This window comes from Pseudophryne corroboree, chromosome 3 (genome assembly GCF_028390025.1).
Source record: "Pseudophryne corroboree isolate aPseCor3 chromosome 3, aPseCor3.hap2, whole genome shotgun sequence".
Taxonomy (NCBI): domain Eukaryota; kingdom Metazoa; phylum Chordata; class Amphibia; order Anura; family Myobatrachidae; genus Pseudophryne; species Pseudophryne corroboree.
The window spans coordinates 143,177,728-143,192,744 of NC_086446.1; the positions used below are offsets into that span (position 1 = coordinate 143,177,728).

General features: G+C 35.4%; 3 non-coding genes across 3 annotated transcripts; all 3 read left to right on the top strand.

The window, feature by feature from the left end:
- The first annotated feature begins 6,995 nt into the window (after positions 1 to 6,995).
- On the top strand, positions 6,996 to 7,069 carry TRNAS-ACU (transfer RNA serine (anticodon ACU)). The gene has a single exon. It is a non-coding gene; the product is annotated as a tRNA-Ser (tRNA).
- Positions 7,070 to 8,162: 1,093 nt separating this feature from the next.
- On the top strand, positions 8,163 to 8,236 carry TRNAS-ACU (transfer RNA serine (anticodon ACU)). Its single transcript has one exon. It is a non-coding gene; the product is annotated as a tRNA-Ser (tRNA).
- A 1,091-nt stretch (positions 8,237 to 9,327) lies between these two features.
- Positions 9,328 to 9,401, top strand: TRNAS-ACU (transfer RNA serine (anticodon ACU)). The gene has a single exon. It is a non-coding gene; the product is annotated as a tRNA-Ser (tRNA).
- Positions 9,402 to 15,017: the final 5,616 nt, after the last annotated feature.

The window sequence follows — 15,017 nt, forward strand, 5'->3', positions numbered from 1 at the left end:
GTGGTCAGGTCACTGGTCAGTCACACTGGCAGTGGCACTCCTGCAGCAAAAGTGTGCACTGTTTAATTTTAATAATAATATGTACTCCTGGCTCCTGCTATAACCTATAACTGGCACTGCAGTGCTCCCCAGTCTCCCCCACAATTATAAGATGTGTGAGCTGAGCACAGTCAGATATATACATAGATGATGCAGCACACTGGGCTGAGCAGTGCACACAGATATGGTATGTGACTGAGTCACTGTGTATCGTTTTTTTCAGGCAGAGAACGGATATATTAAATAAAACTGCACTGTCTGGTGGTCACTGTGGTCAGTCACTAGTAAACTCTGCACTCTCTACAGTTCTACAGTACTCCTAAGCTCCAGTAAATCAGGTCAATCTCTCTCTCTCTTCTAATCTAAATGGAGAGGACGCCAGCCACGTCCTCTCCCTATCAATCTCAATGCACGTGTGAAAATGGCGGCGACGCGCGGCTCCTTATATAGAATCCGAGTCTCGCGAGAATCCGACAGCGTCATGATGACGTTCGGGCGCGCTCGGGTTAACCGAGCAAGGCGGGAAGATCCGAGTCGCTCGGACCCGTGAAAAAAAACATGAAGTTCGTGCGGGTTCGGATTCAGAGAAACCGAACCCGCTCATCTCTAATATCTACACGGTATAGCCCTGAATTTTCCAATGCGTAGCTCTTTGCAAAAGAGAGATATTGGCAAGGAAAAGCTGTCTTGTACCTTTGCATTTTTCTCGCAAACGAAGGACACTAGAAAGAAAATTTTAAAGCCTCCTGTTAGGCCATCATTTACACGGCATAGCCCTGAATTTTCCAATGCGCAGCTCTTTGCAAAAGAGAGATATTGGCAAGGAAAAGCTGTCTTGTACCTTTGCATTTTTCTCCCAAACGAAGGACACTAGAAAGAAAATTTTAAAGCCTCCTGTTAGGCCATCATCTACATTGCTGTACTCTGCTGCACATGTAAGTGCAAGAGATCCTGAAGCACTCACTCATCATGGGAAAGTACCAATGTGTTTCTTCGTTGGTTGATGGAAGAAACATTTTACAAAAACTCTCCAGATTATTGACTTTTTAAAGTTTTTCTAGGAAACGTTTTAGATGAATGCTTATTAGCCTTTGTCAGTATGGACTTTTGCAAAGTGTCTCTGTGGCGCAATCAGTTAGTGTGCACGGCTATTAACCAAAAGGTTGGTGGTTCAATCCCACCCAGGGACGTAATTGACGTTGTTATCAGATTTTGGTGATCTTTAAGTAGACAAGTCAAAATTTCAAACGCCCTGTTCTGGTGTAGGGTACCTGGCCTTCTCTGATGTAATCAGAGTTAGATTTGATTCAGTGATTTTATAAAAACAGCTAGGAAGCACAATTTAGCAGTGGGTTGCAGAGAAAAAGAAATATGCTGGCAAAAAAAATCCAATTGAGTGATTAAACAGCTCTTAATTTTCTGGCTTTATTTTTATGCTAACAAATTTGTTCTCTGAAAAGTGTCCACAAAGCCAAGTCTCTGATTAACACCTTTGTAAGGATGGTTTTTCACCTATTATAAAATTAAACTTGCTTCATTGGAAAGGCAGCAAGATGCATCCTCATTTCAATGTCTACTGAAATAATACAGGTTGACACCAGGAAACATTAACGCCACTGCATCCTTGCTGCTTTCTCATGTGGAAGTCTGTTTAATGTGAAAACAAGGTGATATCTAATTAGCACACAGGTAAGGAATTAAGAAAATCTTTATTTAAGGGTGAAAATGTTTCTCACAAAATCGTTGCCCCAATGCATCATTGAAATTCAAGCTGGAAAGATGATTTTAATATATCACTTGTACATTTTGTATTGTTCTTCTGGTGACAATGTAGTTTGTTTTTGTCAATTACCATTTTAATAATAGGGTAAAGAAAATTAAGTGGATTTTTAAAAGAAAACAATACTTTCAATATACTATTAAAACAAATTAAAATGGTAAAAGTTATTGTACTTTAATGAAAAATAAAAGAGCAAAAATATCAATCCCAGTTTTGGATTACTTTAATTAACAAAAAAAATGCATATAGCAGAGGATAGTTTTAATCTGCCTACCTCTGGGTTATGGGCCCAGCATGCTTCCATTGCAGTACTCTGCTGCACATGTAAGTGCAAGAGATCCTGAAGCACTCACTCATCATGGGAAAGTACCAATGTGTTTCTTCGTTGGTGGATGGAAGAAACATCTTACAAAAACTCTCCAGATTATTGACTTTTTAAAGTTTTTCTAGGAAACGTTTTAGATGAATGCTTATTAGCCTTTGTCAGTATGTACTTTTGCAAAGTGTCTCTGTGGCGCAATCAGTTAGTGTGTACGGCTATAAACCAAAAGGTTGGTGGTTCAATCCCACCCAGGGACGTAATTGACCTTGTTATCAGATTTTGGTGATCTTTAAGTAGACAAGTCAAAATTTCAAACCCCCTGTTCTGGTGTAGGGTACCTGGCCTTCTCTGATGTAATCAGAGTTAGATTTGATTCAGTGATTTTATAAAAACAGCTAGGAAGCACAATTTAGCAGTGAGTTGCAGAGAAAAAGAAATATGCTGGCAAAAAAATCCAATTGAGTGATTAAACAGCTCTTAATTTTCTGGCTTTATTTTTATGCTAACAAATTTGTTCTCTGAAAAGTGTCGACAAAGCCAAGTCTCTGATTAACACCTTTGTAGGGATGGTTTTTCACCTATTACTAAATTAAACTTGCTTCATTGGAAAGGCAGCAAGATGCATCCTCATTTCAATGTCTACTGAAATAATACGGGTTGATACCAGGAAACATTAATGCCACTGCATCCTTGCTGATTTCTCATGTGGAAGTCTGTTTAATGTGAAAACAAGGTGATATCTAATTAGCACACAGGTAAGGAATTAAGAAAATCTTTATTTAAGGGTGAAGATGTTTCTCACAAAATCGTTGCCCCAATGCATCATTGAAATTCAAGCTGGAAAGATGATTTTAATATATCACTTGTACATTTTGTATTGCTCTTCTGGTGACAATGTAGTTTGTTTTTGTCAATTACCATTTTAATAATAGGGTAAAGAAAATTAAGTGGCTTTTTAAAAGAAAACAATACTTTCAATATACTATTAAAACAAATTAAAATGGTAAAAGTTATTGTACTTTAATGAAAAATAAAAGAGCAAAAATATCAATCCCAGTTTTGGATTACTTTAATTAACAAAAAAAAATGCATATAGCAGAGGATAATTTTAATCTGCCTACCTCTGGGTTATGGGCCCAGCATGCTTCCATTGCAGTACTCTGCTGCACATGTAAGTGCAAGAGATCCTGAAGCACTCACTCATCATGGGAAAGTACCAATGTGTTTCTTCGTTGGTGGATGGAAGAAACATCTTACAAAAACTCTCCAGATTACTGACTTTTTAAAGTTTTTCTAGGAAACGTTTTAGATGAATGCTTATTAGCCTTTGTCAGTATCCACTTTTGCAAAGTGTCTCTGTGGTGCAATCAGTTAGTGTGTTTGGCTACTAACCAAAAGGTTGGTGGTTCAATCCCACCCAGGGATGTAAGTGACCTTGTGATCAGGTTTTGGTGATCTTTAAGTGGACAAGTCAAAATTTCAAACCCCCTGTTATGATGTAGGGTACCTGGCCTTCTCTGATGTAATCAGAGTTAGATTTGATTAAGTGATTTTATAAAAAACAGCTAGGAAGCACAATTTAGCAGTGGGTTGCAGAGAAAAAAAATATGCTGGCAGAAAAATCCAATTGAGTGATTAAACAGCTCTTCATTTTCTGGCTTTATTTTTATGCTAACAAATTTGTTCTCTGAAAAGTGTCCACAAAGCCAAGTCTCTGATGAACACCTATGTAAGGATGGTTTTTCACCTATTACTAAATTAAACTTGCTTCATTGGAAAGGCAGCAAGATGCATCCTCATTTCAATGTCTACTGAAATAATACAGGTTGACACCAGGAAACATTAACGCCACTGCATCCTTGCTGCTTTCTCATGTAGAAGTCTGTTTAATGTGAAAACAAGGTGATATCTAATTAGCACACAGGTAAGGAATTAAGAAAATCTTTATTTAAGGGTGAAGATGTTTCTCACAAAATCGTTGCCCCAATGCATCATTGAAATTAAAGCTGGAAAGATGATTTTAATATATCACTTGTACATTTTGTATTGCTCTTCTGGTGACAATGTAGTTTGTTTTTGTCAATTACCATTTTAATAATAGGGTAAAGAAAATTAAGTGGATTTTTGAAAGAAAACAATACTGTCAATATACTATTAAAACAAATTAAAATGGTAAAAGTTATTGTACTTTAAGTAAACATAAAATAGCTAACATATCAATCCCAGTTTTGGATTACTTTAATTAACAAAAAAAATGCATATAGCAGAGGATAGTTTCAATCTGCCTACCTCTGGGTAATGGGCCCAGCATGCTTCCATTGCAGTACTCTGCTGCACATGTAAGTGCAAGAGATCCTGAAGCACTCACTCATCATGGGAAAGTACCAATGTGTTTCTTCGTTGGTTGATTTAAGAAAATTCTTACAAAAACTCTCCAGATTATTGACTTTTTAAAGTTTTTCTAGGAAACGTTCTAGATGAATGCTTATGAGCCTTTGTCAGGATGTACTTTTTGCAGAGTGTCTCTGTGGCGCAATCGCTTAGTGTGTCTGGCTACTAACCAAAAGGTTGGTGGTTCAATCCCACCCAGGGACATAATTGACCTTGTGATCAGGTTTTGGTGATCTTTAAGTAGACAAGTCAAAATTTCAAACCCCATTTTATGGTGTAGGGTACCTGGCCTTCTCTGATGTAATCAGAGTTAGATTTGATTCAGTGATTTTATAAAAAACAGCTAGGAAGCACAATTTAGCAATGGGTTGCAGAGAAAAAAAATATGCTGGCAGAAAAATCCAATTGAGTGATTAAACAGCTCTTCATTTTCTGCCTTTATTTTTATGCTAACAAATTTGTTCTCTAAAAGTGTCCACAAAGCCAAGTCTCTGATTAACACCTTTGTAGGGATGGTTTTTCACCTATAACTAAATTAAACTTGCTTCATTGGAAAGGCAGCAAGATGCATCCTCATTTCAATGTCTACTGAAATAATACAGGTTGACACCAGGAAACATAAAACGCCACTGCATCCTTGCTGCTTTCTCATGTAGAAGTCTGTTTAATGTGAAAACAAGGTGATATCTAATTAGCACACAGGTAAGGAATTAAGAAAATCTTTATTTAAGGGTGAAGATGTTTCTCACAAAATCGTTGTTCCAATGCATCATTGAAATTCAAGCTGGAAAGATGATTTTAATATATCACTTGTACATTTTGTATTGCTCTTCTGGTGACAATGTAGTTTGTTTTTGTCAATTACCCTTTTAATAATAGGGTAAAGAAAATTAAGTGGATTTTTTAAAGAAAACTATACTGTCAATACACTATTAAAACAAATAAAAATGGTAAAAGTTATTGTACTTTAAGTAAAAATAAAAGAGCTAAAATATCAATCCCAGTGTTGGATTACTTTAATAAAAAAAAATGCATATAGCAGAGGATAGTTTTAATCTGCCTACCTCTGGGTTATGGGCCCAGCATGCTTCCATTGCAGTACTCTGCTGCACATGTAAGTGCAAGAGATCCTGAAGCACTCACTCATCATGGGAAAGTACCAATGTGTTTCTTCATTGGTTGATGGAAGAAACATCTTACAAAAACTCTCCAGATTATTGACTTTTTAAAGTTTTTCTAGGAAACGTTCTAGATGAATGCTTATTAGCCTTTGTCAGTACCCACTTTTGCAAAGTGTCTCTGTGGTGCAATCAGTTAGTGTGTTTGGCTACTAACCAAAACGTTAGTGGTTCAATCCCACCCAGGGACATAATTGACCTTGTTATCAGATTTTGGTGATCTTTAAGTAGACAAGTCAAAATTTCAAACCCCCTCTTATGGTGTAGAGTACCTGGCCTTCTCTGATGTAATCAGAGTTAGATTTGATTCAGTGATTTTATAAAAACAGCTAGGAAGCACAATTTAGCAGTGAGTTGCAGAGAAAAAGAAATATGCTGGCAAAAAAATCCAATTGAGTGATTAAACAGCTCTTAATTTTCTGGCTTTATTTTTATGCTAACAAATTTGTTCTCTGAAAAGTGTCGACAAAGCCAAGTCTCTGATTAACACCTTTGTAGGGATGGTTTTTCACCTATTACTAAATTAAACTTGCTTCATTGGAAAGGCAGCAAGATGCATCCTCATTTCAATGTCTACTGAAATAATACGGGTTGATACCAGGAAACATTAATGCCACTGCATCCTTGCTGATTTCTCATGTGGAAGTCTGTTTAATGTGAAAACAAGGTGATATCTAATTAGCACACAGGTAAGGAATTAAGAAAATCTTTATTTAAGGGTGAAGATGTTTCTCACAAAATCGTTGCCCCAATGCATCATTGAAATTCAAGCTGGAAAGATGATTTTAATATATCACTTGTACATTTTGTACTGCTCTTCTGGTGACAATGTAGTTTGTTTTTGTCAATTACCATTTTAATAATAGGGTAAAGAAAATTAAGTGGCTTTTTAAAAGAAAACAATACTTTCAATATACTATTAAAACAAATTAAAATGGTAAAAGTTATTGTACTTTAATGAAAAATAAAAGAGCAAAAATATCAATCCCAGTTTTGGATTACTTTAATTAACAAAAAAAATGCATATAGCAGAGGATAGTTTTAATCTGCCTACCTCTGGGTTATGGGCCCAGCATGCTTCCATTGCAGTACTCTGCTGCACATGTAAGTGCAAGAGATCCTGAAGCACTCACTCATCATGGGAAAGTACCAATGTGTTTCTTCGTTGGTGGATGGAAGAAACATCTTACAAAAACTCTCCAGATTACTGACTTTTTAAAGTTTTTCTAGGAAACGTTTTAGATGAATGCTTATTAGCCTTTGTCAGTATCCACTTTTGCAAAGTGTCTCTGTGGCGCAATCAGTTAGTGTGTTTGGCTACTAACCAAAAGGTTGGTGGTTCAATCCCACCCAGGGATGTAAGTGACCTTGTGATCAGGTTTTGGTGATCTTTAAGTGGACAAGTCAAAATTTCAAACCCCCTGTTATGATGTAGGGTACCTGGCCTTCTCTGATGTAATCAGAGTTAGATTTGATTAAGTGATTTTATAAAAAACAGCTAGGAAGCACAATTTAGCAGTGGGTTGCAGAGAAAAAAAATATGCTGGCAGAAAAATCCAATTGAGTGATTAAACAGCTCTTCATTTTCTGGCTTTATTTTTATGCTAACAAATTTGTTCTCTGAAAAGTGTCCACAAAGCCAAGTCTCTGATGAACACCTATGTAAGGATGGTTTTTCACCTATTACTAAATTAAACTTGCTTCATTGGAAAGGCAGCAAGATGCATCCTCATTTCAATGTCTACTGAAATAATACAGGTTGACACCAGGAAACATTAACGCCAATGCATCCTTGCTGCTTTCTCATGTGGAAGTCTGTTTAATGTGAAAACAAGGTGATATCTAATTAGCACACAGGTAAGGAATTAAGAAAATCTTTATTTAAGGGTGAAGATGTTTCTCACAAAATCGTTGCCCCAATGCATCATTGAAATTCAAGCTGGAAAGATGATTTTAATATATCACTTGTACATTTTGTATTGCTCTTCTGGTGACAATGTAGTTTGTTTTTGTCAATTACCATTTTAATAATAGGGTAAAGAAAATTAAGTGGATTTTTGAAAGAAAACAATACTGTCAATATACTATTAAAACAAATTAAAATGGTAAAAGTTATTGTACTTTAAGTAAACATAAAATAGCTAACATCAATCCCAGTTTTGGATTACTTTAATTAACAAAAAAAATGCATATAGCAGAGGATAGTTTCAATCTGCCTACCTCTGGGTAATGGGCCCAGCATGCTTCCATTGCAGTACTCTGCTGCACATGTAAGTGCAAGAGATCCTGAAGCACTCACTCATCATGGGAAAGTACCAATGTGTTTCTTCGTTGGTTGATTTAAGAAAATTCTTACAAAAACTCTCCAGATTATTGACTTTTTAAAGTTTTTCTAGGAAACGTTCTAGATGAATGCTTATTAGCCTTTGTCAGTATGTAATTTTTGCAAAGTGTCTCTGTGGCGCAATCGGTTAGTGTGTCTGGCTACTAACCAAAAGGTTGGTGGTTCAATCCCACCCAGGGACATAATTGACCTTGTGATCAGGTTTTGGTGATCTTTAAGTAGACAAGTCAAAATTTCAAACCCCATTTTATGGTGTAGGGTACCTGGCCTTCTCTGATGTAATCAGAGTTAGATTTGATTCAGTGATTTTATAAAAAACAGCTAGGAAGCACAATTTAGCAATGGATTGCAGAGAAAAAAAATATGCTGGCAGAAAAATCCAATTGAGTGATTAAACAGCTCTTCATTTTCTGGCTTTATTTTTATGCTAACAAATTTGTTCTCTAAAAGTGTCCACAAAGCCAAGTCTCTGATTAACACCTTTGTAGGGATGGTTTTTCACCTATAACTAAATTAAACTTGCTTCATTGGAAAGGCAGCAAGATGCATCCTCATTTCAATGTCTACTGAAATAATACAGGTTGACACCAGGAAACATTAACGCCACTGCATCCTTGCTGCTTTCTCATGTAGAAGTCTGTTTAATGTGAAAACAAGGTGATATCTAATTAGCACACAGGTAAGGAATTAAGAAAATCTTTATTTAAGGGTGAAGATGTTTCTCACAAAATCGTTGCCCCAATGCATCATTGAAATTCAAGCTGGAAAGATGATTTTAATATATCACTTGTACATTTTGTATTGCTCTTCTGGTGACAATGTAGTTTGTTTTTGTCAATTACCCTTTTAATAATAGGGTAAAGAAAATTAAGTGGATTTTTTTAAGAAAACTATAATGTCAATACACTATTAAAACAAATTAAAATGGTAAAAGTTATTGTACTTTAAGTAAAAATAAAAGAGCTAAAATATCAATCCCAGTTTTGGATTACTTTAATTAAAAAAAAATGCATATAGCAGAGGATAGTTTTAATCTGCCTACCTCTGGGTTATGGGCCCAGCATGCTTCCATTGCAGTACTCTGCTGCACATGTAAGTGCAAGAGATCCTGAAGCACTCACTCATCATGGGAAAGTACCAATGTGTTTCTTCGTTGGTTGATCTAAGAAACATCTTACAAAAACTCTCCAGATTATTGACTTTTTAAAGTTTTTCTAGGAAACGTTCTAGATGAATGCTTATTAGCCTTTGTCAGTATCCACTTTTGCAAAGTGTCTCTGTGGTGCAATCAGTTAGTGTGTTTGGCTACTAACCAAAAGGTTGGTGGTTCAATCCCACCCAGGGACATAATTGACCTTGTGATCAGGTTTTGGTGATCTTTAAGTAGACAAGTCAAAATTTCAAACCCCCTTTTATGTTGTAGGGTACCTGGCCTTCTCTGATGTAATCAGAGTTAGATTTGATTCAGTGATTTTATAAAAAACAGCTAGGAAGCACAATTTAGCAGTGGGTTGCAGAGAAAAAGAAATATGCTGGCAAAAAAAATCCAATTGAGTGATTAAACAGCTCTTAATTTTCTGGCTTTATTTTTATGCTAACAAATTTGTTCTCTGAAAAGTGTCCACAAAGCCAAGTCTCTGATTAACACCTTTGTATGGATGGTTTTTAACCTATTACTAAATTAAACTTGCTTCATTGGAAAGGCAGCAAGATGCATCCTCATTTCAATGTCTACTGAAATAATACAGGTTGACACCAGGAAACATTAACGCCACTGCATCCTTGCTGCTTTCTCATGTGGAAGTCTGTTTAATGTGAAAACAAGGTGATATCTAATTAGCACACAGGTAAGGAATTAAGAAAATCTTTATTTAAGGGTGAAAATGTTTCTCACAAAATCGTTGCCCCAATGCATCATTGAAATTCAAGCTGGAAAGATGATTTTAATATATCACTTGTACATTTTGTATTGCTCTTCTGGTGACAATGTAGTTTGTTTTTGTCAATTACCATTTTAATAATAGGGTAAAGAAAATTAAGTGGATTTTTGAAAGAAAACTATACTGTCAATATACTATTAAAACAAATTAAAATGGTAAAAGTTATTGTACTTTAAGTAAAAATAAAAGAGCAAAAATATCAATCCCAGTTTTGATTACTTAAATTAACAAAAAAAAATGCATATAGCAAAGGATAGTTTCAATCTGCCTACCTCTGGGTTATGGGCCCAGCATGCTTCCATTGCAGTACTCTGCTGCACATGTAAGTGCAAGAGATCCTGAAGCACTCACTCATCATGGGAAAGTACCAATGTGTTTCTTCGTTGGTGGATGGAAGAAACATCTTACAAAAACTCTCCAGATTATTGACTTTTTAAAGTTTTTCTAGGAAACATTTTAGATGAATGCTTATTAGCCTTTGTCAGTATGTACTTTTGCAAAGTGTCTCTGTGGCGCAATCAGTTAGTGTGTACGGCTATAAACCAAAAGGTTGGTGGTTCAATCCCACCCAGGGACGTAATTGACCTTGTTATCAGATTTTGGTGATCTTTAAGTAGACAAGTCAAAATTTCAAACCCCCTCTTATGGTGTAGGGTACCTGGCCTTCTCTGATGTAATCAGAGTTAGATTTGATTCAGTGATTTTATAAAAACAGCTAGGAAGCACAATTTAGCAGTGGGTTGCAGAGAAAAAGAAATATGCTGGCAAAAAAATCCAATTGAGTGATTAAACAGCTCTTAATTTTCTGGATTTATTTTTATGCTAACAAATTTGTTCTTTGAAAAGTGTCCACAAAGCCAAGTCTCTGATTAACACCTTTGTAGGGATGGTTTTTAACCTATTACTAAATTAAATTTGCTTCATTGGAAAGGCAGCAAGATGCATCCTCATTTCAATGTCTACTGAAATAATACGGGTTGACACAAGGAAACATTAACGCCACTGCATCCTTGCTGCTTTCTCATGTGGAAGTCTGTTTAATGTGAAAACAAGGTGATATCTAATTAGCACACAGGTAAGGAATTAAGAAAATCTTTATTTAAGGGTGAAGATGTTTCTCACAAAATCGTTGCCCCAATGCATCATTGAAATTCAAGCTGGAAAGATGATTTTAATTTATCACTTGTACATTTTGTATTGCTCTTCTGGTGACAATGTAGTTTGTTTTTGTCAATTACCCTTTTAATAATAGGGTAAAGAAAATTAAGTGGATTTTTTAAAGAAAACTATACTGTCAATATACTATTAAAACAAATTAAAATGGTAAAAGTTATTGTACTTTAAGTAAAAATAAAAGAGCAAAAATATCAATCCCAGTTTTGATTACTTAAATTAACAAAAAAAAATGCATATAGCAAAGGATAGTTTCAATCTGCCTACCTCTGGGTTATGGGCCCAGCATGCTTCCATTGCAGTACTCTGCTGCACATGTAAGTGCAAGAGATCCTGAAGCACTCAGTCATCATGGGAAAGTACCAATGTGTTTCTTCGTTGGTTGATGGAAGAAACATCTTACAAAAACTCTCCAGATTATTGACTTTTTAAAGTTTTTCTAGGAAACGTTTTAGATGAATGCTTATTAGCCTTTGTCAGTATGTACTTTTGCTAAGTGTCTCTGTGGCGCAATCAGTTAGTGTATATGGCTATTAACCAAAAGGTTGGTGGTTCAATCCCACCCAGGGACGTAATTGACCTTGTTATCAGATTTTGGTGATCTTTAAGTAGACAAGTCAAAATTTCAAACCCCCTCTTATGGTGTAGGGTACCTGGCCTTCTCTGATGTAATCAGAGTTAGATTTGATTCAGTGATTTTATAAAAACAGCTAGGAAGCACAATTTAGCAGTGGGTTGCAGAGAAAAAGAAATATGCTGGCAAAAAAATCCAATTGAGTGATTAAACAGCTCTTCATTTTCTGGCTTTATTTTTATGCTAACAAATTTGTTCTCTGAAAAGTGTCCACAAAGCCAAGTCTCTGATTAACACCTTTGTAAGGATGGTTTTTCACCTATTACTAAATTAAACTTGCTTCATTGGAAAGGCAGCAAGATGCATCCTCATTTCAATGTCTACTGAAATAATACAGGTTGACACCAGGAAACATTAACGCCACTGCATCCTTGCTGCTTTCTCATGTGGAAGTCTGTTTAATGTGAAAACAAGGTGATATCTAATTAGCACACAGGTAAGGAATTAAGAAAATCTTTATTTAAGGGTGAAAATGTTTCTCACAAAATCGTTGCCCCAATGCATCATTGAAATTCAAGCTGGAAAGATGATTTTAATATATCACTTGTACATTTTGTATTGCTCTTCTGGTGACAATGTAGTTTGTTTTTGTCAATTACCATTTTAATAATAGGGTAAAGAAAATTAAGTGGATTTTTAAAAGAAAACAATACTTTCAATATACTATTAAAACAAATTAAAATGGTAAAAGTTATTGTACTTTAATGAAAAATAAAAGAGCAAAAATATCAATCCCAGTTTTGGATTACTTTAATTAACAAAAAAAATGCATATAGCAGAGGATAGTTTTAATCTGCCTACCTCTGGGTTATGGGCCCAGCATGCTTCCATTGCAGTACTCTGCTGCACATGTAAGTGCAAGAGATCCTGAAGCACTCACTCATCATGGGAAAGTACCAATGTGTTTCTTCGTTGGTGGATGGAAGAAACATCTTACAAAAACTCTCCAGATTATTGACTTTTTAAAGTTTTTCTAGGAAACGTTTTAGATGAATGCTTATTAGCCTTTGTCAGTATGCACTTTTGCAAAGTGTCTCTGTGGCGCAATCAGTTAGTGTGTACGGCTATAAACCAAAAGGTTGGTGGTTCAATCCCACCCAGGGACGTAATTGACCTTGTTATCAGATTTTGGTGATCTTTAAGTAGACAAGTCAAAATTTCAAACCCCCTCTTATGGTGTAGGGTACCTGGCCTTCTCTGATGTAATCAGAGTTAGATTTGATTCAGTGATTTTATAAAAACAGCTAGGAAGCACAATTTAGCAGTGGGTTGCAGAGAAAAAGAAATATGCTGGCAAAAAAATCCAATTGAGTGATTAAACAGCTCTTCATTTTCTGGCTTTATTTTTATGCTAACAAATTTGTTCTCTGAAAAGTGTCCACAAAGCCAAGTCTCTGATTAACACCTTTGTAAGGATGGTTTTTCACCTATTACTAAATTAAACTTGCTTCATTGGAAAGGCAGCAAGATGCATCCTCATTTCAATGTCTACTGAAATAATACAGGTTGACACAAGGAAACATTAACGCCACTGCATCCTTGCTGCTTTCTCATGTGGAAGTCTGTTTAATGTGAAAACAAGGTGATATCTAATTAGCACACAGGTAAGGAATTAAGAAAATCTTTATTTAAGGGTGAAAATGTTTCTCACAAAATCGTTGCCCCAATGCATCATTGAAATTCAAGCTGGAAAGATGATTTTAATATATCACTTGTACATTTTGTATTGCTCTTCTGGTGACAATGTAGTTTGTTTTTGTCAATTACCATTTTAATAATAGGGTAAAGAAAATTAAGTGGATTTTTTAAAGAAAACAATACTTTCAATATACTATTAAAACAAATTAAAATGGTAAAAGTTATTGTACTTTAATGAAAAATAAAAGATCAAAAATATCAATCCCAGTTTTGGATTACTTTAATTAACAAAAAAAATGCATATAGCAGAGGATAGTTTTAATCTGCCTACCTCTGGGTTATGGGCCCAGCATGCTTCCATTGCAGTACTCTGCTGCACATGTAAGTGCAAGAGATCCTGAAGCACTCACTCATCATGGGAAAGTACCAATGTGTTTCTTCGTTGGTGGATGGAAGAAACATCTTACAAAAACTCTCCAGATTATTGACTTTTTAAAGTTTTTCTAGGAAACGTTTTAGATGAATGCTTATTAGCCTTTGTCAGTATGTACTTTTGCAAAGTGTCTCTGAGGCGCAATCAGTTAGTGTGTACGGCTATAAACTAAAAGGTTGGTGGTTCAATCCCACCCAGGGACGTAATTGACCTTGTTATCAGATTTTGGTGATCTTTAAGTAGACAAGTCAAAATTTCAAACCCCCTCTTATGTTGTAGGGTACCTTGCTTTCTCTGATGTAATCAGAGTTAGATTTGATTCAGTGATTTTATAAAAACAGCTAGGAAGCACAATTTAGCAGTGGGTTGCAGAGAAAAAGAAATATGCTGGCAAAAAAATCCAATTGAGTAATTAAACAGCTCTTAATTTTCTGGCTTTATTTTTATGCTAACAAATTTGTTCTTTGAAAAGTGTCCACAAAGCCAAGTCTCTGATTAACACCTTTGTAGGGATGGTTTTTCACCTATTACTAAATTAAATTTGCTTCATTGGAAAGGCAGCAAGATGCATCCTCATTTCAATGTCTACTGAAATAATACGGGTTGACACAAGGAAACATTAACGCCACTGCATCCTTGCTGCTTTCTCATGTAGAAGTCTGTTTAATGTGAAAACAAGGTGATATCTAATTAGCACACAGGTAAGGAATTAAGAAAATCTTTATTTAAGGGTGAAGATGTTTCTCACAAAATCGTTGCCCCAATGCATCATTGAAATTCAAGCTGGAAAGATGATTTTAATATATCACTTGTACATTTTGTATTGCTCTTCTGGTGACAATGTAGTTTGTTTTTGTCAATTACCATTTTAATAATAGGGTAAAGAAAATTAAGTGGATTTTTGAAAGAAAACAATACTGTCAATATACTATTAAAACAAATTAAAATGGTAAAAGTTATTGTACTTTAAGTAAAAATAAAAGAGCCAAAATATCAATCCCAGTTTTGGATTACTTTAATTAACAAAAAAAAATGCATATAGCAGAGGATAGTTTCAATCTGCCTACCGCTGGGTTATGGGCCCAGCATGCTTCCATTGCTGTACTCTGCTGCACATGTAAGTGCAAGAGATCCTGAAGCACTCA